Here is a 26,542-nt window from a genome sequence, read left to right as displayed (position 1 = left end):
CTTGAGTGGCAACTTTCAAAGATGTATGAACATAGACCCCAAGATCTCTCTGCTCCTCCACATTGCCAAGAACTCTACCGTTAACCCTGTATTCCGCATTCATATTTGTCCTTCCAAAATGGACAACCTCACACTTTTCAGGGTTAAACTCCATCTGCCACTTCTCAGCCCAGCTCTGCATCCTATCTATGTCTCTCTGCAGCCGACAACAGCCCTCCTCACTATCCACAACTCCACCAATCTTCGTATCGTCTGCAAATTTACTGACCCACCCTTCAACTCCCTCATCCAAGTCATTAATGAAAATCACAAACAGCAGAGGACCCAGAACTGATCCCTGCGGCACGCCACTGGTAACTGGGATCCAGGCTGAATATTTGCCATCCACCACCACTCTCTGACTTCTATCGGTTAGCCAGTTTGTTATCCAACTGGCCAAATTTCCCACTATCCCATGCCTCCTTACTTTCTGCATAAGCCTACCATGGGGAACTTTATCAAATGCCTTACTAAAATCCATGTACACTACATCCACTGCTTTACCTTCATCCACATGCTTGGTCACCTCCTCAAAGAATTCAATAAGATTTGTTAGGCAAGACCTACCGCTCACAAATCCGTGCTGACTATCCCTAATCAAGCAGTGTCTTTCCAGATGCTCAGAAATCCTATCCTTCAGTACCCTTTCCATTACTTTGCCTACCACCGAAGTAAGACTAACTGGCCTGTAATTCCCAGGGTTATCCCTAGTTCCTTTTTTGAACAGGGGCACGACATTCGCCACTCTCCAATCCCCTGGTACCACCCCTGTTGACAGTGAGGATGAAAAGATAATTGTCAACGGCTCTGCAATTTCATCTCTTGCTTCCCATAGAATCCTTGGATATATCCCGTCAGGCCCGGGGGACTTGTCTATCCTCAAGTTTTTCAAAATGCCCAACACATCTTCCTTCCTAACAAGTATTTCCTCGAGCTTACCAATCTGTTTCACACTGTCCTCTCCAACAATATCGCCCCTCAAATTGTAAATAGAGAAGAAAAGTACTCATTCAAGACCTCTCCTATCTCTTCAGACTCAATACACAATCTCCCGCTACTGTCCTTGATTGGACCTACCCTCGCTCTAGTCATTCTCATATTTCTCACATATGTGTAAAAGGCCTTGGGGTTTTCCTTGATCCTACCCGCCAAAGATTGTTCATGCCCTCTCTTAGCTCTCCTAATCCCTTTCTTCAGTTCCCTCCTGGCTATCTTGTATCCCTCCAATGCCCTGTCTGAACCTTGTTTCCTCAGCCTTACATAAGTCACCTTTTTCCTCTTAATAAGACATTCAACCTCTCTTGTCAACCATGGTTCCCTCACTCGACCATCTCTTCCCTGCCTGACAGGGACATACATAACAAGGACACGTAGCACCTGTTCCTTGAACAAGTTCCACATTTCACTTGTGTCCTTCCCTGCCAGCCTATGTTCCCAACTTATGCACTTCAATTCTTGTCTGACAACATCGTATTTACCCTTCCCCCAATTGTAAACCTTACCCTGTTGCACGTACCTATCCCTCTCCATTACTAAAGTGAAAGTCACAGAATTGTGGTCACTATCTCCAAAATGCTCCCCCACTAACAAATCTATCACTTGCCCTGGTTCATTACCAAGTACTATATCCAATATTGCCCCTCCTCTGGTCGGACAATCTACATACTGTGTTAGAAAAGCTTCCTGGACACACTGCACAAACACCACCCCATCCAAACTATTTGATCTAAAGAGTTTCCACTCAATATTTGGAAAGTTAAAGTCACCCATGACTACTACCCTGTGACTTCTGCACCTTTCCAAAATCTGTTTCCCAATATGTTCCTCCACATCTCTGCTACTATTGGGGGGCCTATAGAAAACTCCTAACAAGGTGACTGCTCCTTTCCTATTTCTGACTTCAACCCATACTACCTCAATAGGGTGATACTCCTCGAACTGCCTTTCTGCAGCTGTTATACTGTCTCTAATTAATAATGCCACCCCCCCACCTCTTTTACCACCCTCCCTAATCTTATTGAAACATCTATAACCAGGGACCTCCAACAACCATTTCTGCCCCTCTTCTATCCAAGTTTCCGTGATGGCCACCACATCATAGTCCCAAGTACCGATCCATGCCTTAAGTTCACCCACCTTATTCCTGATGCTTCTTGCGTTGAAGTATACACACTTCAACCCATCTCCGTGCCTGCAAATACTCTCCTTTGTCAGTGTTCCCTTCCCCACTGCCTCATTACACGCTTTGGCGTCCTGAATATCGGCTACCTTAGTTGCTGGACTACAAATCTGGTTCCCATTCCCCTGCCAAATTAGTTTAAACCCTCCCGAAGAGTACTAGCAAACCTCCCTCCCAGGATATTGGTGCCCCTCTGGTTCAGATGCAACCCGTCCTGCTTGTACAGGTCCCACCTTCCCCAGAATGCGCTCCAATTATCCAAATACCTGAAGCCCTCCCTCCTACACCATTCCTGCAACCACGTGTTCAACTGCACTCTCTCCCTATTCCTAGCCTCGCTATCACGTGGCACCGGCAACAAACCAGAGATGACAACTCTGTCTGTCCTGGCTTTCAACTTCCAGCCTAACTCCCTAAACTTGTTTATTACCTCCACACCCCTTTTCCTACCTATGTCGTTGGTACAAATGTGCACCACGACTTCTGGCTGCTCCCCCTCCCCCTTAAGGATCCTGAAGACACGATCCGAGACATCCCTGGCCCTGGCACCCGGGAGGCAACATACCTTCCGAGAGTCTCGCTCGCGACCACAGAATCTCCTATCTATTCCCCTAACCATTGAATCTCCTACAACTATTGCTTTTCTATTCTCCCCCCTTCCCTTCTGAGCCCCAGAGCCAGACTCCGTGCCAGAGACCTGACCGCTAGGGCCTTCCCCCGGTAGGTCATCCCCCCAACAGCATCCAAAACGGTATACTTGTTTTGAAGGGGAGAGGCCACGAGGGATCCCTGCACTGTCTGCCTGTTTGTTTTTTTCCCCCTGACTGTAACCCAGCTATTCTTGTCCTGTACCTTGGGTGTGGTTACCTCCCTGTAACTCTTCTCAATCACCCCCTCTGCCTCCCGGATGATCCGAAGTTCATCCAGCTTCAGCTCCAGTTCCCTAACACGGTCTTTGAGGAGCTGAAGTTGGGTGCACTTCCCGCAGGTATAGTCAGCGGGGACACCGGTGGTATCCCTCACCACCCACATCCTACAGGAGGAGCATGCAACTGGCCTAGCCTCCATCCCCTCTTACCTGACAGAATATAGCTGCCCTGTGGACTAACTAGATCTCCGCCCTCTGACTCTGCTCCCAGTCAGCTACACTTTCTGTAAACTCCTGGCTCTCTTCTCACTCTTTGCGGAAATGTCGGAAACAAAATGAAAGGAGCACCTTACTCCCTCCTCCCCTCACTCCCTCGGTCACCAAACTCTCACTATCGCACTCAAAAAGCACCAAATTCAGCACTCAGTGCAAACAAAGTCTGCACTGTAGGGGATCACTTTTATACTGTGAATCTAGCCTCTGAAAAACTGGCCTAATCCAATTAACTAATTAACAAGCTCCAGCTGCAAGTGCCTACAAGTAGAAGCCTGTTTAAAGCTGATTGAAAATTCACCTTCTTCTAAACCAAACAGCAACTTTTAAGTTAATTAACTAAATAAAAGAAAGACTAAACTTTAGTTAAAAATGAAGCCTTATACTCCCTCGGTCACCAAACTCTCACTATCGCACTCAAAAAGCACCAAATTCAGCACTCAGTGCAAAAACTTCATGTGGTCCTCGGCCTTCACATCCTAGTAGTTGCAGTTTCTGGCGAGTAGGGCCAGGTTCTCCAGGTACTCGTCCAGCGATTCCCTGGCGCGTTGACGGCGGATAGTGAGAAGGTGCCGCGCGAACACCTCGTTTACGGGCTTCACGAAACGCTCCTTCAGCGTCACGACAGCCACATCGTACGTGTCAGCTTTCTCAATCACCACGGAGATTCGATGGCTCACCCGGGCATGGAGGAGGCTCAGCTTGAGGGCGTCGGAGGGAGGCGTTTCAGAGGAGTCGAGGTAGGCCTCGAAACAGCTGGGCCATTGGAAGAAGATCTCCTTAGCTTCCATTGCTCGTGCGTCGAGGTTGAGTTTATCAGGCTTTAGAGCGGCTTCCATAGTGATGTCTTCGGTTAATAAATTGTTGTACCATCAATTCAATGCAAGACGATGAGAACGAGTGAACAGAGGCTTTATTAACCGAGAACTTGCCTGCCTGTGAGTTCAGTAACAATGAGTGCCGTCCATAGGTGGCCAGGGCTTTTTACAGCTCCGGGGGGCAGAGCCAGAGGCAGAGTACAATACGTGGTGGTAGATCATATTACTATTTCCTGGTCATAGGCCACAGTACTAAACAGACAGTTTATACTATGGTGAATACATTCACCACACGTGTATTGTAATTTACTTCTCTTCACATTGTTACAGAGTTTAAGTTATTGGTTGGGTTGATTGGCATTCTGTTTTGCGACGGTTATATCTTAGTTTAGTGAATTGTATGGGTTGGATTGTTGTTTTTGTTTTTTCTTTCTCTGGGACAGGGTGGGAGGGGACAGTATAGCGTGGCGGGGAGAACTAAAGTCGGCTAGTGAGCGGAGATGAGGTGGGAGGAGGGCTGCGGACATTGGAGCCTGGTTAGCAGGTTTCGAAGGGCCTATGAGGCGAGTGAGGGGGGGGAGGGATTGATGCTGGGAGATGTTTTTTCAAGAGGAAATGTAGGGGGGGGGGGTGGTTGGGGGGGGGAAGGGGTTCGATGTTAATAATGGATAGGGGTGGGTCAGGCTCATGGGGCAGGGCCTGGTGGTATGGTGATGGTGGATAAGAAAGATGGGGGGGGGTGAGAGACCCCCAGTTAGGATAGTCACGTGGAACATGAGGGGGTTAGGAGGCCTGGTCAAGAGGTCAAGGGTGCTTGCGTATCTTAAAAGTTTGAAAGCCGATGTAGCAATGCTGCAGGAGACTCACTTGAGGGTGAAGGACCAGGTGAGACATAAAAAGGGCTGGGTTAGTCAGGTGTTTCACTCTGGACTTGACGGAAGGGCTCGAGGGGTAGTGGTAATGGTCAGCAAAAGAGTGCGCTTCCAAATGGAGAAGGTGGTGGCAGATCAGGGGGGTAGATATGTGATTGTGACGGGGCACTGGAGGGGAGGTTAGTGGCGCTGTTAAGTGTATATGGCCCCAATTTGGACGATGTGGGATTCGCAAAGAAGGTGTGTGGGGCCATCCCTGACTTGGACACACACGAACTGATAGTGGGGGGGGGGGACTGGGACTTGGTGCAGGAGCCAAGGTTGGCTAGGTCACGGCCGCTCTCGCTGGTCCCATCAGGGGAGGGGGGGGGGAAGGCGTTAGCTGGGCTAATAGTGGAAATGGAGGGGGGTGGACCCTTGGAGGTTTCTGCACCCGAGGGAGCGGGGGTACTCGTTTTTCTCAGCAGTCCATAAGGTATATTCGCGGCTCAACTTTTTTGTGGTGGGGTAGGCTTTGTTGGCTGGGGTTCAGGGGTCGGAATACTCGGCAATTACAGTGTCAGATCATGCTCCGCATTGGGTGGACATGGTGCTGGAGAAGGGGGTAGCGCAGAGGCCGGCGTGGAAATTAGATGTGGGATCTTTGGGGGACCAAGTGTTCTGTGACAAAATTGAAAAGGTAATTAAGGAATTTGTAGGTCATCTGGGAGGCTCTAAAGGCGGCGGTGAGAGCGGAGGTGATCTTGTTTAAGGCTAGGGTGGACAAACAGGAGAGGTTGGAGCGGCAGAGGGTAATAGATGAGATGTTATGTCGTTATGGCACCGGCAGAGGGGAAGGAAACAGAGGGGTTGTGGCATTGGACCCTGAGGGACTGTTTAGCACAGGGCTAAATCACTGGCTTCGAAAGCAGACCAAGGCAAGCCAGCAGCATGGTTCAATTCCCGTAACAGCCTCCCTGAAAAGGCGCCGGAATGTGGCGACTAGGGGCTTTTCACAGTAACTTCATTTGAAGCCTCCTTGTGACAATAAGCGATTTTCATTTCATTTCATTTCATTATGAGGAAAGGCTGATGGACTTGAGGTTGTTTTCGTTGGAGAGAAGAAGGTTAAGAGGAGACTTAATAGAGGCATACAAAATGATCAGGGGGTTGGATAGGGTGGACAGTGAGAGCCTTCTCCCGCGGATGGAAATGGCTGGCACGAGGGGACATAACTTTAAACTGAGGGGTAATAGATATAGGACAGAGGTCAGAGGTAGGTTCTTTACGCAAAGAGTAGTGAGGCCGTGGAATGCCCTACCTGCTACAGTAGTGAACTCGCCAACATTGAGGGCATTTAAAAGTTTATTGGATAAACATATGGATGATAATGGCATAGTGTAGGTTAGATGGCTTTTGTTTCGGTGCAACATCGTGGGCCGAAGGGCCTGTACTGCGCTGTATTGTTCTATGTTCTATGTTCTATGTTGGAGGTAGATAAGAGTTATGGACAGGATGGGGACCCAGCAAAGCTGGAAAAGAGGAAGGAACTACAGGCGAGCTTTGACCGACTATCTACCAGGGAGGCGGTGCGCCAACTGAGATGAGCAAGGGGTGCAGTTTACAAACATGGAGATAAGGAGATAAGGTATGTTAGCAGTTCAGCTCCGGAGGGAAGCAGCGGCAAGGGAAATTGTGCAGATGAGGGATAGGGCAGGGAAGTTGGTGGTGGCGCCGGATCTGAATAACAAGGTCTTTGAGGAATTCTATGAGAGGTTGTACAGATCAGAGCCATCCAGGGGAGATCGTGAGATGCAGGAATTTCTAGATGGGTTGGAGTACCCGAGGTTAGGGGAGGGGGGCAGGGCTACATTAGAAGGAGCGATGGTGGAGCAGGAGATTAAAGGATGCGATTGGGAGGATGCAGTCGGGGAAGGTGGCAGGGCCGGATGGGTTTCCGGTGAAATATTATAAAAAATTCAAGGATAAGCTGGCACCCCTGATGGTGGGGATGTTTGAAGAGGCGATAGGGAAGGGGGTGTTGCCACAAACCTTGGGACAAGCATCAATTTCCCTGTTGCTAAAAAAAGATAAGGATCCGACGGAGTGTGGGTCGTATAGGCCCATATCACCTCTGAATGTGGACGCAAAGGTATTGGCGAAGGTACTGGCGGGTAGGCTGGAGGAGAGCCTCCCGAAGCTGATAGGTGAAGATCAGATGGGGTTTGTGAGAGGGAGGCAGCTCTTTTCAAACTTTAGAAGGGTATTGAACGTCGTTATGGCACCGGCAGAGGGGAAGGAAACAGAGGTGGTTGTGGCATTGGACGCTGAGAAGGCGTTCAACCGGGTAGAATGGGGGTACTTGATGGCAGTTCTGAAGCGGTTTGGGATTGGACCAAGATTTGTGAATTGGGTAAAGCTACTATATAGGGAGCCGAGGATGAGTGTCCGCACAAACAACATTGTGTGATGTGACCTTTTATATGGGTTGGTGTAATGCCCCCCTGTGGTAGTGTCACCTCTGTGTGTATCGTGAATGCCCAGTGGTCATGTCCTATCTTACTGACCTATTGGTTGGCTGTCTGTGTGTCATGTCTCTGTTTCTCCCTCTAGTGTCTAGCTAGGTATAGTGTATGTACATTAACCCTTTGTGTACTTACAGTGATGTATATCACCACAAACATCAGCTCGAGATACTTTTCTCTCCACCATGGGACTAGGCGAGGATGTCCTATGTCCCCCCTGCTGTTTGCACTCGCGATTGAGCCGTTGGCCATCGCATTAAGAAGTTCGGGGGTGGGGCTTCCGGGTGCGGCGATGACCAGCTGAGTCGCACGTTTCGGCAGCTCCCGGTGAAACGGACTTTTGGGCTCTTGATAGGAGCCCCAACGGCAATTTTGGCGGCTAAAAACACTGTGCGGTAAACCAGAAGGGAATTCCCCTTGGATACGGATGAAAAAAGGAGGAGAAAGTGGCCGGATTGCAGTGGATCCTTTAGAACAGCGGCAAGGAAGGCAAGCAAAAACCAAGATGGCGTCGGAAGGTGGCAGTTTAACATGGGGCTCTGAACAACAAGAGTTCTTGAAATGCTGTGTGGAAGAGCTCAAAAAGGAAATGAAGAAAGAGCTGTTGGCCCCGATACTACAGGCGATCGAAGGGCTAAAGGAGGAGCAAAAGACCCAGGAGCGGGAGCTTCGGGTCGTGAAGGCAAAGGCAGCCGAGAATGAGGACGACATACAGGGCCTGGTGGTGAAGACGGAGACGCATGAGGCACATCAGAAACGATGTGTGGAAAGGTTGGAGGCACTGGAGAACAACTCAAGGAGGAACAACCTGAGGATTCTTGGTCTTCCTGAAGGTGCGGAGGGAGCGGACGTCGGGGCATATGTGAGCACGATGCTGCACTCGTTAATGGGAGCGGAGGCCCCGGCGGGTCCGTTGGAGGTGGAGGGAGCATACCGAGTGATGGCGCGAGGATCGAGAGCAGGAGAAATTCCCAGAGCCATAGTGGTGAGATTCCTCCGTTTTAAGGATAGAGAAATGGTCCTTAGATGGGCAAAGAAAACTCGGAGCAGTAAATGGGAGAACGTGGTGATCCGCGTTTATCAAGACTGGAGTGCGGAGGTGGCGAGAAGGAGGGCGAGCTTTAATCGGGCCAAGGCGGTGCTTCATAAAAAGAAGATAAAATTTGGAATGCTGCAACCGGCAAGACTGTGGGTCACATATCGAGGGAGGCACCACTACTTTGAGACGGCGGATGAAGTGTGGACTTTTATTGTGGAAGAAAAACTGGAATGAGCGGGTTATTAAAAAGAACGTTTGAACAAAGTGGTGGGGCGAATGTGGGGGGCGAAGAGGGGGGTTAAAAAGGGGGGAAAGAGGGGTTTTATGTACTAATCCTGTGATGTGGTAACTTTTCTCTCTTCCACAGGTGGTGATGGGGGGAGGAGGGGAGGTGGAGGAGATGGGGCGTTGGCCATTGGGGGCGGGGCCAAGGGAGAAGCGCGGGCTTGGTTCCCGCGCTATGATAATCATGGCGGGAATAGAGAAGCAGGAAGGAGGGGGCGTCGCACGGTGCGAGCCAAGGTCACGGGGGGAAGCCGCGGTCGGCCAGAGTTTGCTGACTTCTGGGAGCAACATGGGGGAGTAATTACGCTAGCGGGGGATCTAGCGGGGGGGGGTGGGAGGGGGGAATTACTGGGCTGCTGCTGCTGGGGAGAGGGGGGAGCTGGTATGGGAGGGGATGGGCGGGGGGGCACTGCCTGGGGGAGATACAGCTGCGTGGGAACCGGGTGAGGAGCTGGAAAAAGGGGATGGCTAATCGACAAGGGGGGGGGTAGGAAGCCCCCCAACCCGGCTGATCACGTGGAACGTGAGAGGGCTGAACGGGCCGATAAAGAGGGCACGGGTACTTGCACACCTTAAGAAACTTAAGGCAGATGTGGTTATGTTACAGGAAACGCACCTGAAACTGATAGACCAGGTTAGGCTACGCAAAGGATGGGTGGGGCAGGTGTTCCATTCGGGGCTAGATGCGAAAAACAGGGGGGTGGCTATATTAGTGGGGAAGCGGGTAATGTTCGAGGCAAAGACTATAGTGGCGGATAACGGGGGCAGATACGTGATGGTGAGTGGCAAACTACAGGGGGAGACGGTGGTTTTGGTAAACGTATATGCCCCGAACTGGGATGATGCCAATTTTATGAGGCGGTTGCTAGGACGCATTCCGGACCTAGAGATGGGAAAGCTGATAATTGGGGGAGATTTTAATACGGTGTTGGAATCAGGGCTGGATAGGTCGAAGTCCAGGACTGGAAGGAGGCCGGCAGCAGCCAAGGTACTTAAAGATTTTATGGAGCAGATGGGAGGTGTAGACCCGTGGAGATTTAGCAGACCTAGGAGTAAGGAGTTCTCGTTTTTCTCCTATGTCCATAAAGTCTACTCGAGAATAGACTTTTTTGTGCTGGGAAGGGCGTTGATCCCGAAGGTGAGGGGAACAGAGTATACGGCTATAGCCATTTCGGATCACGCTCCACACTGGGTAGACTTGGAGATAGGGGAGGAAACAGGAGAGCGCCCACCCTGGAGAATGGACATGGGACTAATGGCAGATGAGGGGGTGTGTCTAAGGGTGAGGGGGTGCATTGAAAAGTACTTGGAACTCAATGATAATGGGGAGGTCCAGGTGGGAGTGGTCTGGGAGGCGTTGAAGGCGGTGGTTAGAGGGGAGCTGATATCAATAAGGGCACATAAAGGCAAGCAGGAGAGTAAGGAACCGGAGCGGTTGCTGCAAGAACTTTTGAGGGTGGACAGACAATATGCGGAAGCACCGGAGGAGGGACTGTACAGGGAAAGGCAAAGGCTACATGTAGAATTTGACTTGCTGACTACGGGCACTGCAGAGGCACAATGGAGGAAGGCACAGGGTGTACAGTACGAATATGGGGAGAAGGCGAGCAGGTTGCTGGCACACCAATTGAGGAAAAGGGGAGCAGCGAGGGAAATAGGGGGAGTGAGGGATGAGGAAGGAGAGATGGAGCGGGGAGCGGAGAGAGTGAATGAAGTGTTCAAGACATTTTATAAAAAATTATATGAAGCGCAACCCCCGGATGGGAGGGAGAGAATGATGGGCTTTTTGGATCGGCTGGAATTTCCCAAGGTGGAAGAGCAGGAAAGGGTGGGACTGGGAGCACAGATCGAGGTAGAAGAAGTGGTGAAAGGAATTAGGAGCATGCAGGCGGGAAAGGCCCCGGGACCAGATGGATTCCCAGTCGAATTCTATAGAAAATATGTGGACTTGCTCGCCCCGGTATTGACGAGGACCTTTAATGAGGCAAAGGAAAGGGGACAACTGCCCCCGACTATGTCTGAAGCAACGATATCGCTTCACTTAAAGAAGGAAAAGGACCCGCTACAATGCGGGTCCTATAGACCTATTTCCCTCCTAAATGTAGACGCCAAGATCCTGGCCAAGGTAATGGCAATGAGAATAGAGGAATGTGTCCCGGGGGTGGTCCACGAGGACCAAACTGGGTTTGTGAAGGGGAGACAGCTGAATACGAATATACGGAGGCTGTTAGGGGTAATGATGATGGCCCCACCAGAGGGGGAAACGGAGATAGTAGTGGCGATGGATGCCGAGAAAGCATTTGATAGAGTGGAGTGGGATTATTTGTGGGAGGTGTTGAGGAGATTTGGTTTTGGAGAGGGGTATGTTAGATGGGTGCAGCTGTTGTATAGGGCCCCGATGGCGAGCGTGGTCACGAATGGACGGGGATCTGCATATTTTCGGCTCCATAGAGGGACAAGGCAGGGATGCCCTCTGTCCCCATTATTGTTTGCACTGGCGATTGAGCCCCTGGCGATAGCGTTGAGGGGTTCCAAGAAGTGGAGGGGAGTACTTAGAGGAGGAGAAGAACACCGGGTATCTTTGTATGCGGACGATTTGCTACTATACGTGGCAGACCCGGCGGAGGGGATGCCAGAAATAATGCGGATACTTGGGGAGTTTGGGGATTTTTCAGGGTATAAATTGAACATGGGGAAAAGTGAGTTGTTTGTGGTGCATCCAGGGGAGCAGAGTAGAGAAATAGAGGACCTTCCGTTGAGGAAGGTAACAAGGGACTTTCGTTACCTGGGGATCCAGATAGCCAAGAATTGGGGCACATTGCATAGGTTAAATTTAACGCGGTTGGTGGAACAAATGGAGGAGGATTTCAAGAGATGGGATATGGTATCCCTGTCACTGGCAGGGAGGGTGCAGGCGGTCCTCCCGAGATTCCTCTTTGTGTTTCAGTGCCTCCCGGTGGTGATCACGAAGGCTTTTTTTAAAAGGATTGAAAAGAGCATCATGGGTTTTGTGTGGGCCGGGAAGACCCCGAGAGTAAGGAAGGGATTCTTACAGCGTAGCAGGGATAGGGGGGGGCTGGCACTACCGAGCCTAAGTGAGTATTATTGGGCCGTTAATATTTCAATGGTGAGTAAGTGGATGGGAGAGGAGGAGGGAGCGGCGTGGAAGAGATTAGAGAGAGCGTCCTGTAGGGGGACTAGCGTACAGGCTATGGTGACAGCCCCATTGCCGTTCTCACCGAGGATCTACACCACAAGCCCGGTGGTGGTGGCTACACTGAAGATTTGGGGACAGTGGAGACGGCATAGGGGAAAGACTGGAGCCTTGGGGGGGTCCCCGATAAGAAACAACCATAGGTTTGCCCCGGGGGGAATGGATGGGGGATATGGAATGTGGCAAAGAGCAGGAATAACGCAACTGAAAGATCTGTTTGTGGATGGGAAGTTCGCGAGTCTGGGAGCGCTGACCGAGAAATATGGGTTGCCCCAAGGGAATACATTCAGGTATATGCAACTGAGGGCTTTTGCGAGGCAACAGGTGAGGGAATTCCCGCAGCTCCCGACACAAGAGGTGCAGGACAGAGTGATCTCAAAGACATGGGTGGGGGATGGTAAGGTGTCAGATATATATAGGGAAATGAGGGACGAAGGGGAGACTATGGTAGAAGAACTAAAAGGGAAATGGGAAGAAGAGCTGGGGGAGGAGATCGAGGAGGGGCTGTGGGCAGATGCCCTAAGCAGGGTAAACTCGTTGTCCTCGTGTGCCAGGCTAAGCCTGATTCAGTTTAAGGTATTACACAGGGCGCATATGACTGGAGCACGGCTCAGTAAATATTTGGGGGTGGAGGATAGGTGTGCGAGGTGCTCGAGAAGCCCAGCGAATCATACCCATATGTTTTGGTCATGCCCGGCACTACAGGGGTTTTGGATGGGGGTGACAAAGGTGCTTTCAAAAGTAGTGGGGGTCCGGGTCGAACCAAGCTGGGGGTTGGCTATATTTGGGGTTGCACAAGAGCCGGGAGTGCAGGAGGCGAGAGAGGCCGATGTTTTGGCCTTTGCGTCCCTAGTAGCCCGGCGCAGGATATTGTTAATGTAGAAAGAAGCCAAGCCCCCGGGGGTGGAGACCTGGATAAATGACATGGCAGTGTTTATAAAGCTAGAGCGGATTAAGTTCGTTCTAAGGGGGTCGGCTCAAGGGTTCACCAGGCGGTGGCAACCGTTCGTCGAATACCTCGCAGAAAGATAGATGGAATGGAAAAAAGAAGGCAGCAGCAGCAGCCCAGGATCGGGGGGTGGGGGTGGGGGGGAGTGGGGGGGGGGAGGAGGAACCAGAAGGACTCCCAGGGTTGTTAATATATACTGTATAATATGTATAGGTCGTTGCTACAGATAATTATATATTGGACTGTTAAATTATATTTTTGGAGAGTGTTACTTGTGATAAGGCAGTTGCCAATTAGGGTTAGTTTTCATTTTTGTTATTTATTATTTATTCATTTTTTTGTTTTTTTTTGTTTATAAAATAGGTCATTGTTATTTGTGTTGTTATAATATTGTGTAAACGATGCACAATGTACTGTGTTGGTTGACCAAAAATTTTCAATAAAATATTTGTAAAAAAAAAAAGAAGTTCGGGGGTATGGAAAGGAATAGTGCGGAGGGGATAGAGTAAAGGGTGTCCTTATATGCCAATGACTTGCTGTTATACGTGTCGGAACCGAGTGTGTCGATAGGGGGAATATTGGAGCTGCTTCGAGTGTTTGGGTCTTTCTCAGGGTACAAGCTGAATCCAGACAAGAGTGAGTATTTTGTGGTATCTCGGTCGGGTGTGGGGGCGGGGGTGGGGGGGCTGCCATTCCGTAGGGCAGGGACTCACTTTAGGTACCTGGGAGTGCAGGTTGTCCGGGAGTGGGGTGGGGTGGGGGGGCTCCGCAGGTACAACATTTCTAGTTTGGTGGGGAGAGTGAAAGTTGATCTGCCAAGATGGGATGGTCTCCCTCTGTCACTGGCGGGTCGGGTACAGGCGGTTAAAATGAACGTGTTGCCACGATTTCTGTTCATTTTTCAATGCCTGCCGATTTTCCCGCCAAAGGCTTTTTTCAGAGAGATGAGGGAAGGATTACGTCGTTCATATGGGGAGGGAAGGTGGCCAGAGTTAGAAAGGTGCTGCTACAGAGGGGAAGGCAGGCAGGGGTTTTGGGTCTTCCGAACCTGATGTATCACTACTGGGCGGCGAATGTGGAGAATGTTCGGAGCTGGGTAAGAGGGATTGATTCCCAATGGGTCAGAATGGTGGAGAGTTTGTGCAGGGGCTCGGGATTGAAAGCACGAGCAACAGCGCCGCTCCCGATGGCCCCGGGGAAGTACTCAGGGAGTCCGGTAATAATAGCTTCATTGAGAATTTGGAGGCAGTTTCGCCAACACTTCGGGTTGGGGGCAGGGTCAAGGAAATGCCGATTCGGGGGAACCACTGATTTGGGCCAGGGAGGTGGGATGAACATTTTCGGAGGAGAAGGGGATTAAGACACTGAAAGATTTGTTTCTTAGGGGTCGGTTTGCAGGATTGAAGGAGCTGGAAGCGAAGTATGGGCTGGAGCAGGGGGAAATGTTTAGATACATGCAGGTTCGAGATTTTGCCAGAAAGGAGATACAGAACTTCCCAGAGGAGCCGGCCTCCAGAGTGCTGGAGGAGGTGCTGACGACAGGGAGACTGGAGATGGAGGTAGTGTCAGCGGTCTACGGAGCTATTTTGGAGGAGGAGAAGGCACCACTGGAAGGGATCAAAGCAAAGTGGGAGGAAGAGTTGGGAGAGGATATGGAAGAGGGGTTCTGGTGTGAGGCGCTCCGGAGAGTGAATGCCTCCACCTCGTGCGCGAGGTTGGGGCTGATACAGCTGAAGGTGGTATACAGAGCACACCTCACAAGGGCGAGGATGAGCCGATTCTTTGAAGGAGTAGAAGATGTGGGGGTGGCCCCGCTAATCACGTTCATATATTTCGGTACTGTCCAAAGCTAGAGGATTACTGGAAGGAGGTTTTTAGGGTAATTTCTAAAGTGGTGCACGTGAAACTGGACCCAGGCCCCTGGGAGGCCATATTCGGGGTGTCAGACCAGCCAGGGCTGGAAACGGGTGCGGAGGTAGATGTTGTAGCCTTCGCCTCGTTGATCGCCCGAAGGCGGATCCTGATGGATTGGAGAGCAACCTCTCCACCCTGTGCCCTGGCGTGGCGGGGGGATCTGTTGGAATTCTTGACTCTTGAGAATGTTAAGTTTGAACTGAGGGGAAGGAGAGAAGGGTTCTACAATTCATGGGCATTATTCATTATGCACTTTCAAGGACTGGATAGCATCGAACATTAGTTTGGGGGGGTGGGTGGGCGGATTGGGGGGGGGGTGTGGGTGGGAGGGTTGGGGGGGTGGGGGCGATGGGTGTTAATGGTGGCCTTGGGTGATTCCGGATTCCTTTTTGTCAATTGTTTATGTGAACATGTGGGTGAATGTTTGGGGTTTGGTGAGAGGATGAGATCTTTGTTACTGATATGGGGATTGACATATTTGTTACTGATTATTGTTTATTATTGATTATTGTTTATTACTGATTATTGTTTATTGTTGGTGGGTGTAAATTTGGGAGAAAATACAAAAAAGGAGGAGAATAAAGATTTTTTTTTAAAAAAAATGTTAATTTATGTCCAGGACAAATTTTGAATGGCATCTAAGGAGAAAAAAAAATCAATATTTGCAGATTTATCTCTGTGCTTGGTATTTTATTATGTTGTTCAAATTGAAGCAGGCTGTTGCTGGACAGATTCCATTCCCTCCTCACTGCCTTAGGTTTCACTGTCTTGATCAATCAATGGGGCCAAGGTGGAGATGGTTAGCAACTTCAAATTCCTAGGGGTACACATCACCAAAAATCTGTGCTGGTCCACCCACGGCGACGTTACCACCAAGAAAGCACAACAGAACCTATACTTCCTCAGGAAAATAAGGAAATTCGGCATGTCCACATTGTCTGTTACCAACTTTTACAGATGCACTATAGAAAGCATCATATCTGGCTGCATCACAGCCTAGCATGGCGACTGCTCGGCCCAAGCCTGCAAGAAACTTCAGAGAGTCGTGAACACAGCCCAGTCCATCACACAAACCTGCCTCCCATCCCATCTACACCTCCCACTGCCTTGGGAAAGCGGTCAGCATAATTAAAGTTCCCTCCCACCCGGCTTATTCACTCTTCCAACATCTTCCATCGGGCAGGAGATATAAAAGTCTGAGAACACGCACGAACAGACTCAAAAACAGCTTCTTCCCCACTGTTACCAGACTCCTGAACGACCCTCTTATGGACTGATCTGATTAATACTACACTCCTGTATGCCTCACCCAATGCCGGTGTCTATGTATTTACATTGTGTACCTTGTGTTGCCCCATTATGTATTTTCTTTTTCTTTTCTTTTCTTTCCATGTACTAAATGATCTGTTTGAACGGCTCGCAGAAAATTACTTTTCACTGTAGCTCGGTACACGTGACAATAAACAAATCCATCCATCCAATTGCATTCTAGAAATGCTTAAAAAAAACTGTGGCCAGGGTTCTCCAAAATCCCGGCTAAGTGTTGACACCGGCGTACACACTGGAGTGTTTCACGCCGGTGTCAACGGGCCTCTTGGCTCAGCGATTCAGTGGCCCACAGGGGGCCAGCATGGCGGCGGAGTGCTGCGCGCAGTTCCAGCGCCGATATGCGGCCCTGCACTGCCGGCGGGGGTTCAGGCATGAGCGTGGTGGCAGTTTAGGTGCCGGCGCATGCGCGTGGTTGCCGTTTCTGCGCCAGCGCCGCACAACATGGCTTAGCGACACAGCGGGCCCCCTCAGATCGTGCATGCCCGCCGATCGGTAGCCCCGATTGCAGGCCTGGCTGTCGTGGAAGCCTCCCCCGGAGTGTGATCCCCCCACCCCCCCACCAGGACGGCCACCGCGGCCGCCGATCCGAGCTCCCGCCGGGTGGAACCATATGTGAACCACGCCGGCGGAACTTGGCAGGAACTCGGACGGTCGACCACGGAGAATTGCCACAGGGACCTCTTTCAACGGCCCCTGACCGGCGCCGCGTCGACCGCGCGCATGCGACTGGTGGCGAATCTCCGGTCGGCGGAGAATCACGTCCTGGCGTCGGAGCAGCGTGGTGGGAACTTTCAGCGTCAACGGCGATTCTCCGACCTGGCACGTGCTCTGAGAATCCCGGCCTGTAGGTCCCGGAAATCTGAACCATAATCAAAAAATATTGGGAACACCAACCAAATGAGGCAGCATCTGCGAAGACGCTGGACAGCTTTGTGCTTCAGGAGTGAACGCTTCATCAGAATAGTGGAAAATAACTGATTAAAAACTTTAAAAATGGAACAAAATATAGCTGATAGGTGGGAAAGCACAGAAGCTGTTCTATTTCTTCTCTCATCTTTATGTTTCATCTTAAAACTTTGTAGTTTCTTCCCTCCCCCCGCCCCCCTAGAAAAGCTCAGCAGGCTTGGCAGCATCTGTGGAGAGAAGTAAAGTTCATGGGCATGATCTAGCGGCCTCTTCACCCCTGACTCGTTGACGAGACAAAGGCCATTAAATCTCGCGAGAGGCCTCTTGTGAGATTTATGATGCTCGGTTACGCCTCACGTGATGTAACGAGATCTTGCGGGGCGCAGCAGTCTGCATCTCGCCCTCAATGAAGGGTCAATAATGAGGGCGCATAATCTAAGGTGAGGGCCAGGATGTTTAGAGGGGATTGAAGAAAATATTTTTCACGTTTAGGGTGGTGGGAATCTGGAAGGATAGTAGAAGTGAGAAACTTCACAACCATTTAAAAGTACGTGAATGAGCATTTGAAATTTCATAACATCCAAGGCTATGGGCCAAGTGCTGGAAAATGGGATTAGTGTAGATTTAGTGTAATTTGCCATTGCAGCCTCGATGGGCTGAAGGGTCTCTTCTGGACTCAATGACTCTCTATGAGAGTCTTCTTCAGAACCTGGTCCTCGGATGCCAAATCATCTTTTGTGTATTGTCAGCATTTTATGTTTTTATTCCAAATTACACCCTCACCCAAATTCCACCCTCACCCACGACAAGGAAAATTAAGCGAAAGATTAAGAGGAAATATAACTTAGGAGAGGTTACTGATCGAGGTGTTAAGATTCAGAACAGAGGTAAAAAAAGCCAACATAAGTGTACTTTACCTGAATGCTCGTAGTATTCGGAATAAGGTAAATGAGTTGATGGCACAAATCATCGTGAATGACTATGATTTAGTGGCCATTACTGAAACATGGTTAAAGGATGGTCACGACTTGGAGTTAAATATCCAAGGGTATCAAACTATTCGGAAGGATGGAGTGGATGGTAAGGGATGTGGTGTAGCTCTGTTATTTAAGGATGACATCCGGGCAACAGTAAGGGATGACATCGGTGCTATGGAGGATAAGGTTGAATCCAATTGGGTGGAAATCAGGAATAGTAAGGTGAAAAAGTCACTGATAGGAGTAGTCTATAGGCAACCAAATAGTAACATTATGGTGGGGCAGGCAATAAACAAAGAAATAACTGGTGCATGTAGAAATGGTACAGCAGTTATCATGGGGGATTTTAATCTACCTGTCGATTGGTTTAACCAGGTCGGTCAAGGCAGCCTTGAGGAGGAGTTTATAGAATGTATCCGCGATAGCTTCCTAGAACAGCATGTAATGGAACCTACGAGGGAACAAGCGGTCCTAGATCTGGTCCTGTGTAATGAGACAGGATTGATTCAGGATCTCATAGTTAGGGATCCTCTCGGAAGGAGCGATCACAATATGGTGGAATTTAAAATACAGATGGAGGGTGAGAAGGTAAAATCAAGCACTAGTGTTTTGAGCTTAAACAAAGGAGATTACAATGGGATGAGAGAAGAACTAGCTAAGGTAGACTGGGAGCAAAGACTTTATGGTGAAACAGTTGAGGAACAGTGGAGAACCTTCCAAGCGATTTTTCACAGTGCTCAGCAAAGGTTTATACCAACAAAAAGGAAGAACGGTAGAAAGAGGGAAAATCGACCGTGGATATCTAAGGAAATAAGGGAGAGTATCAAATTGAAGGAAAAAGCATACAAAGTAGCAAAGATTAGTGGGAGACTAGAGGACTGTGAAATCTTTAGGGGGCAACAGAAAGCTACTAAAAAAGCTATAAAAAAGAGTAAGATAGATTATGAGAGTAAACTTGCTCAGAATATAAAAACAGATAGTAAAAGTTTCTACAAATATATAAAACAAAAAAGAGTGGCTAAAGTAAATATTGGTCCTTTAGAGGATGAGACGGGAGATTTAATAATGCGAGATGAGGAAATGGCTGAGGAACCGAACAGGTTTTTTGGGTCGGTCTTCACAGTGGAAGACACAAATAACATGCCAGTGACTGATGGAAATAAGGTTATGACAGATGAGGACCTTGAGAGGATTGTTATCACCAAGGAGGTAGTGATGGGCAAGCTAATGGGGCTAAAGGTAGACAAGTCGCCTGGCCCTGATGGAATGCATCCCAGAGTGCTAAAAGAGATGGCTAGGGAAATTGCAAAAGCACTAGTGACAATTTACCAAAATTCACTAGACTCTGGGGTGGTCCCGGCAGATTGGAAATTAGCAAACGTGACACCACTGTTTGAAAAAGGAGGTAGGCAGAAAGCGGGTAATTATAGGCCAGTGAGCTTAACTTCAGTAGTAGGGAAGATGCTGGAATCTATCATCAAGGAAGAAATAGCGAGGCATCTGGATGGAAATTGTCCCATTGGGCAGACGCAGCATGGGTTCATAAAGGGCAGGTCGTGCCTAACTAATTTCATGGAATTTTTTGAGGACATTACCAGTGCAGTAGATAACGGGGAGCAAATGGATGTGGTATATCTGGATTTCCAGAAAGCCTTTGACAAGGTGCCACACAAAAAGTTGCTGCATAAGATAAAGATGCATGGCATTAAGGGTAAAGTAGTAGCATGGATAGAGGATTGGTTAATTAACAGAAAGCAAAGAGTGGGGATTAATGGGTGTTTCTCTGGTTGGCAATCAGTCGCTAGTGGTGTCCCTCAGGGATCAGTGTTGGGCCCACAACTGTTCCCGATTTACATAGATGATTTGGAGTTGGGGACCAAGGGCAATGTGTCCAAGTTTGCAGACGACACTAAGATAAGTGGTAAAGCAAAAAGTGCAGAGGACACTGGAAGTCTGCAGAGGGATTTGGATAGGCTAAGTGAATGGGCTAGCATCTGGCAGATGGAATACAATGTTGACAAATGTGAGGTTATCCATTTTGGTAGGAATAACAGCAAAAGGGATTATTATTTAAATGATAAAATATTAAAACATGCCACTGTGCAGAGCACTGGAGCATTGTGTTCAGTTTTGGTCTCCTTACTTGAGAAAGGACGTACTGGCACTGGAGGGTGTGCAGACGAGATTTACTAGGTTAATCCCAGAGCTGAAGGGGTTGGATTACGAGGAGAGGTTGAGTAGACTGGGACTGTACTCGTTGGAATTTAGAAGGATGAGATGGGGATCTTATAGAAACATATGAAATTATGAAGGGAATAGATAGGATAGATGCGGGCAGGTTGTTTCCACTGGCAGGTGAAAGCAGAACTAGGGGGCATAGCCTCAAAATAAGGGGAAGTAGATCTAGGACTGAGTTCAGGAGGAACTTCTTCACCCAAAGGGTTGTGAATCTATGGAATTTCTTGCCCAGTGAAGAAGTAGAGGCTCCTTCATTAAATGTTTTTAAGATAAAGATAGATAGTTTTTTGAAGAATAAAGGGATTAAGGGTTATGGCATTCGGGCCGGAAAGTGGAGCTGAGTCCACAAAAGATCAGCCATGATCTCATTGAATGGTAGAGCAGGCTCGAGGGGCCAGATGGCCTACTCCTGCTTCTAGTTCTTATGTTCTTATGTTATTACTTTTGTAGTTTCATTTTTTTTAAATAAAAGTTATTGTTTGGGACTGGTTATGTGCCTGAGATGATGTGGGCATAGCTTAGGAGTCGCAAAAATTTAGTTTTGGTGACAGGGATATAAATATTTTCATTTTACCCTGTCTTTGGTAGCTGGCGATTGATTCTGCACTTGTTGGAGATCGCCTTTGTGGATGTTTTTGCGTCCGTTTAAAATTTAGAATGGGGTTCTGACGCCTTTCAATCTCCCACTTTAACTTTGGCAGAAGATTGATGAAAACCCTGGAGAAATGGCATTAACCGCTTTTCATGCTGCTCTTCCAGGGATTTTGTCAAATTTTCCTGAGAAAATTAGTGTGGAGGCAATGCTTATTTGAACCAAATACATCCCTGGTAATGAGGTTAATTGGTCGTTTTACTATTGTGCAATGTCAGTGCAATTCAACATGCAAGTGAAAATTAAAAGCAATTAAGTTAGAAATGGCATTACCATAAAAAGACAGTTATACCTAATAAATGTTCTGCAATATTACCATATTCAGGATCGCTCCAACCCAAAAAATTACAATTCTACAACAATCATGACAGCCCTGCACATCCTCAGCCGTGCAAATCACTGAATTTATTACTTGAAACAAACATTTTTCACACAGATTAATTATAAATAATGCATTTTTTTTTCAGATTGCAAACTCAGTGCTTGTAGAAATAAATTGCTTCTAAGGTATGAATCAATGTTTGTTAGAAGCTAGCCTGCGGCTGAAAAGTAGCATTCATTTATTACATCATCTTTCTTTTATCTCATATTTATACATCTCATGTTTTATGCATCTGAAAACAACAAGGAACCTCAAACAGAATGGAGTGCTGACATTGGATCCAAGTGTATATTTGCATTGAATAAATAAACTTTCTCCAGTCGGGCACGAGGGATTGAAGCACCATCTGCGATAGTGTGAGTAACTATGCCGAGACTGAATACAAGCTGCTTGTCTTCCTGGTCCCCTGAAATATAACAGGTCCAATTGTCAGTCTGCTGACTATAGTGGTTCATTACTCAGCCATCCTTCTTCATATGCCTTTTCATTATTAACATTGCTGCAGTGGGGAACTGGAGATGTAGAGGTATGGGACCTAGGAGATCTATCAATGAAAAATGAACAGCTATAAAATGGCTTCTGCGCCCTTCATCATTCAAGTATAGCCAAAATCCCTTCGTGATAAATCCTTTGCTTTATTGTCATACATCTCAAATTGTGTTATCAAATTTGAAAATATATAGGTCTGGATTTTGCAATCGGCAATGAAGATGCTGCTTACTATTCAGTATACTGATAGCTGCCCATTAAACTTTTGCAGGCTTCAACAACATCAACTTACATTTATGTAGCACCTTTAATATAAAAACAAATCCCATGGCGTTTCACAGGAGCATTATAACACAAAGTATTACACTGAATCACACAAGGAAATTGTTATAACCCTTAAGTACCTTACAGGGTAGGAACCATTAACTTCCTCATGGACCTTGCAGAATATGAGCTCCCCAGTTAAGGGCGCTAAACAATGTATTGTTCTGGGGGGGCCGGGTTCGCTCAGTTGGCTAGACAGCTGGTTTGTGATGCAGAGAAAAGCCAGCAGCACGGGTTCAATTCCCGGTTTAGGTTATTCTCAACCTCACCTCTTGCCTGGAGGTGTGGTGATCCTCAGGTTAAACCACAGCCAGTCAACTCTTCCCCTCAAAGGGGAAAGCAGCTGTGACAATGGCGACTTTACCTTACATTTACCTATAGCCGTAGGATATATAAAGCCGGCCAGTTGGCACTGGTAAGGCAGACCCAACCGAACAAGAGCGCCTGGAGAACCTTGAGGCAGTACTGAAACGTTTCTCTGGGCCTGGTGTCCGCTTGTGGGGGGCAAAATGTGTCTTCAATGCCAGGGAGGTAGTCTATCTCGGTTATCGGGTGGACTGCAAAGTCTTCACGTCATCCAGCAGGCCCCCACCCCGACGGATGCTTCAGAGCTTTGTTCATTTTTAGGACTGTTAACTAATACTGCAAGTTCAGCCCGAACCTTGGGACCACCTTGGCCCCCTTTACATCTCCTTTTGAAGAAGAATCAAGAATGGGCGCGGAGGAAACCACATGAAAAGGCTTTTCTGCAGGTCAACAGACAGTTATTGTCTTCCGGGTTACTGACCCACGGCAATCCCGCCAAACCTTTACTCACCACATGCAACGCATCGCCTTACAGCATTGGGACCATCCTGCCGCACCAGATGGAGAACAGCGGGGAGTGGCCGATTGCTTTCACCTCTCGGACACTGGCTGCAGCAGAACAAAAATATGCACATGTCGAAAAGACGGGTCTGGGGGCGGCCTATGCAATGAAAAGAATTCACCAGTACATTTATGGCCGACTTTTAACTATTATTACAGACCAGAAGCTTTTACTCGGTCTTTTTGAGGAGGACAAGGCGACCCCACCCTTTGCCTTCATAAGGATCCAGCGCTGGATCCTGCTGTTGGCCACCTAAAAATACTCTTCCAAGCATCGGCCGGGGACCCAGGCAGCGAGTGCCAATGCACTGAGCCATTTGCCTTTACCAACTAGCCCCAGGGTGGACAAAGTGGTTGGCAAACTAAACTTCATGGATCCTTTGCCTGTCACGCCATCTCAGATCTGTGAATGGACTCAGACAGACTCGATTCTCGCAAATGTTAGACACATTGGGCGGGATTCTTCGACCCCCCGCCAGGTCGGAGAATCGCAGGGGGGCAGCGTGAATCCCACCCCACCGCTCCGACTCCGGCGCCAGTTTTTTGGTGGGGACAGGGATCGTGCCGCGCCGGTCTGGGGCCGTTAGCAGTGGCCCCCTGGCGATGCTCCGGTCCCCGATGGGCCGAGCGGCCGCCCGTTTTCAGCCAGTCACGCCGGCATGAATTACACAAGGTCTGTGGGGGGGGGGGGGGGGGGGGGTGATACGGCACCGGGGTGGGAGGCCCCCACGGTGGCCTGGCCCGCGATCGGGGCCCACCGATCTGCGGGCGGGCCTGTGCCGTGGGGGCACTCTTTCCCTCCATGCTGGCCGCTGTAAAGCTCCGCCATGGCCAGCAAGGAGAGGAACCCCCCTGCGCATGCGCAGGAATCACGGCAGCAGTTCTGGAACACGCTGGTGCTCCTGCGCATGCGCCAACTCACGCCGGCCGGCGGAGGCCCTTCAACGCCGGTTGGAGCGGCGCCAATCTCTCCAGCGCAGGCCTAGCCCCCGAAGGTGCAGAGGATTCCGCACCTTCTGGGCGGCCCGATGCCGGAGTGGATCACGCCACTCTTTGGCGCCGGTACGGCCCGCCCCGCCGGATAGCGGAGAATCCCGCCCATTGTGTTATATGGAATTCAGCATCAACAACTACCAGGCGAGTTATGGACGTTTTCGTCCAAACTGTCCGAATTTAGTGTGGAGGACGGTATACTGTTATGGGGTACTTGCATCGTCATTCCTGACAAAGGCCAGGACTTGATATTCAAGGACATCCACAATGGACATCCAGAGGAGTCAAAAATGAAGTTGTTGGCACACAGCTACGTTTGGCGGTCATGCCTCGATGCGGGCATTGAGAAGATGGCCCAGCACTGCTCTGTCTGTCAGGAGCACCAGAAGCTCCCACCGGTTGCACGTCTTCACCCTTGGGAATGGCCAGGACGGCCGTAGGTACGGCTGCATGCCGACTTTGTCATCCCCTTTCAGGGTTCAAATGTTCCCCCTCTCAATTAATGCCGATTTAAAATAGCTGGAGGTCCACAAGATGGTGGCAACCAACCCCCCGGCAACCATCGAGAAATTGCTTTGTCATTTTGCATGCGCGGCATCCCTGAAGTGCTCTTTATAGGCAATGGGGCCCCTTTCAAGAGTAAGGAGTTATTGGGGTTTTTGAAGGCGAATGTGCTGCGGCACATTTGTACCACCCCATACCAACCGGCTTCTAATGGTTTAGTGGAGCGGGGAGTACAGGGGCTGAATCTTCCGCCCCGCCATGCCACATTTCTGTTTTACCCTGCCGACTGGATGCTCCGTTACGCCAGCTGGTCAATGGGGTTTCCCATTGTGGGGCAGCCCCACACCGTCGGTAAACCCCTGGGCTGCTGGCAAAATGGAGCACGCCGACAGCGGAAAATCCAGCCCCCAATGTTCAAATCAGGCCTGCAGAAGCAGTCTCCAGGTTTGATGGACAATAGGCTGGCTTATTTTGCTGCAGGACCTCTCCGCACGCCATGACCAGGGTGGCCCTGGCTGAAATGCTAATGGGGCGGAGATTTCAAACCCGCCTCAGTATGATTTTCCCGGGCATAGGTCTGAAAGTGTGCCACAACCAAAAGTTAGAAGGGCAGTGCCCCGTTCAGCGTCGACCATCTCGACATTTTGTACCATATGATTTGGTGTACATTCGAAACTTTGCAGATGGCACCCAGTGGGATACAGGAACTATCCTATGCCAGACAATGCCAGTTTCCCATCAAGTATAAGTCCAAGGTCTGCTCATGCGAAAGCACCTGATCATATTCGGTCCAAGCTACCACTTAATAATAATAATTGCTTATTGTCACAAGTAGGCTTCAATGAAGTTACTGTGAAAAGCCCCTAGTCGCCACATTCCAGCACCTCTTCGGGAAGGCTGGTATGGGGGGTGAACGCAATGTCCAGCCACCTCTGATACCATAGCGGCGTATAACGGGTCTCCAAGGGGGGTCAAGATACCGAGGTGACTGAGGTCATGGACACCGATTCAGAGAATAAAACTCAAGCACCGTAAATCTCAGATGGTGAGTCAATAATTCAGCAGCCATTGGCTGATTAACCACCACGACGTTCAAAGTGGAGAAGAGGTTCGACTTCCAGATTCATGCCGTCCGATCCAACGCTTCAGGTGCATAACATCTGACCAGACGCAAAGAGAGTTAGGTGTCCTCCTTCTCCACAGACTTTGCTTTCAGGAGGATTCTTTGGACTTTAAGGGAGAGGAATATTATAACCGGCAAGTACCTTACAGGGTGGGAACAATTAACTTCCCCGTGGACCTTACAGAATATGAGCTCACCTATTAAGAGGGTGAAGACCTCTAAACAATGTATAGTTGTATGATATATAAAGCCAGCCAGTTAGGCACCGGCAAGGCAGACCCAGTTGGGATCTACCACATTGGGATCTACCACGTGATATGTATAATAGTTACTGTAAATAAACTAAGTTTCTTTGAACTACTTAATATGGACTCCTACGTGGCCTTATAAAAGAGACATTAGGCCAAATGACCAAAGGTTTGGAGGTACGTTTTATGGCATGTCTTAAAGAAGGAAAGTGAGATAGATCTTGAGGCCTCGACAACTGAAGGCACAGCCACCGATAGTGGAGCAATTAAAATCGAGGATGCAAAAGAGGCCAGATATCTTTTAGGGTTGTGGGACTGGACAAGGTTACAAAGATCGGGAGGAACAAGACCATGAAGAGATTTGAAAACAAGGATGGGAATTGTATTGCTTGACAGATGGGCCAATGTAGGCCATTGACCACAATGGACCTTGATGTGAGTTAAGCTAAGGGCAGCAGATTTGATTGCCTCATGCTCACGGAGAATAGAGTATGGGAAACTAACCAGGAGAGTGTTGGAATAGTCAAGTCTAGATGTAACAAAGGGATAAGTGTGG

The sequence above is a fragment of the Scyliorhinus torazame genome, chromosome 9, assembly GCF_047496885.1.
Source record: "Scyliorhinus torazame isolate Kashiwa2021f chromosome 9, sScyTor2.1, whole genome shotgun sequence".
Lineage (NCBI taxonomy): Eukaryota > Metazoa > Chordata > Chondrichthyes > Carcharhiniformes > Scyliorhinidae > Scyliorhinus > Scyliorhinus torazame.
The sequence above is the reverse complement of the archived record's forward strand: the minus strand, read 5'-3'. Positions refer to the sequence as shown.